The sequence below is a fragment of the Mandrillus leucophaeus genome, unplaced genomic scaffold (genome assembly GCF_000951045.1).
Source record: "Mandrillus leucophaeus isolate KB7577 unplaced genomic scaffold, Mleu.le_1.0 Scaffold265, whole genome shotgun sequence".
Lineage (NCBI taxonomy): Eukaryota > Metazoa > Chordata > Mammalia > Primates > Cercopithecidae > Mandrillus > Mandrillus leucophaeus.
The window spans coordinates 1,148,753-1,150,107 of NW_012102754.1; the positions used below are offsets into that span (position 1 = coordinate 1,148,753).

The following is a 1,355-nucleotide window of genomic DNA, read 5'->3' on the forward strand; positions in this document are numbered from 1 at the left end:
TCTTTGCTATTGTGAATAGTGCTGCAATAAACATACGTGTGCATGTGTCTTTATAGTAGAATGATTTATATTCCTTTGGGTGTATACCCAGTAATGGGATTGCTGGGTCAAATGGTATTTCTGGTTCTAGATCCCTGAGGAATTGTCCTCCACAATGGTTGAACCAATCTACATTCCCACCAACAGTCCAAAACCGTTCTATTTCTCTACAGCCTTGCCAGCATTTTTGTTTCTTGACTTTTTAATAATTGCCATTCTGACTGGTGTGAGATGGTATCTCATTGTGGTTTTGATTTACATTTCTCTAATGATCAGTGATGTTGAGTTTTTTTCATATGTTTGTTGGCTGCATAAATGTCTTCTTTAGAGAAGTGTCTGTTCATATCCTTTGCCCACTTTTTGATGGGGTTATTTGCTTTTTTGTAAATTTGTTTAAGTTTTTTGTAGATTCTGGATATTAGATCTTTGTCAGATGGGTAGATTGCAGACATTTTCTACCATTCTGTAGGTTGCCTGTTCATTCTGATGCTAGTTTATTTTGCTGTGCAGAAGCTCTTTCGTTTAATTAGATCCCATTTGTCAATTTTGACTTTTGCTGCCATTACTTTTGGTGTTTTTGTCATGAAGTCTTTGCCCATGCCTGTATCCTGAATGGTATTGTCTAGGTTTTCTTCTAGAGTTTTTATGGTTTTAGGTCTTACATTTAAGTCTTTAATCCATCTTGAGTTAATTTTTGTATAAGGTAAAAGGAAGGGGTCCAGTTTCATTTTTCTGCATATGGCTAGCCAGTTTTCCCAACACTATTTATTAAATAGGGAATCCTTTCCCTGTTGATTGTTTTTGTCAGGTTTGTCAGAGATCAGACGGTTGTAGATATCTATTTTGAGGTCTCTGTTCTGTTCCATTGATCTGTTTTTGTATCAGTACCATGCTGTTTTGGTTACTGTGGCCTTGTAGTATAGTTTGAGGTTAGGTAGTGTGATGTCTCCAGTTTTGTTCTTTTTGCTTAGGATTTTCTTGGCTATGTGGACTCTTTTTTGTTTCCATATGAAATTTAAAGTAGTTTTTTCCAATTCTGTGAAGAAAGTCAATGGTAGCTTGGTGGGGATAGCTCTGAATCTATAAATTGCTTTGGGCAATATGGCCATTTTCATGATATTGATTCTTCCTATCCATGAGGATGGAATGTTTTTCCATTTGTTTGTGTCCTCTCTTATTTCCTTGAGCAGAGATTTGTAGTTCTCCTTGAAGAGGTCCTTCACATCCCTTGTAAGTTATATTCCAAGGTATTTTATTCTCTTTGTAGCAATTGTGAATGGGAGTTCACTCATAATTTGGCTCTCCGTTTGTTTATT

The 1,355-nt window shown here is 36.1% G+C and overlaps 1 protein-coding gene across 2 annotated transcripts in view; it reads left to right on the forward strand.

The window, feature by feature from the left end:
• Positions 1–1,355, forward strand: part of ULK4 (unc-51 like kinase 4) — a 780,596-nt gene that overhangs the window by 31,943 nt on the left and 747,298 nt on the right. The gene's annotated exons all lie outside the window — the stretch shown is intronic.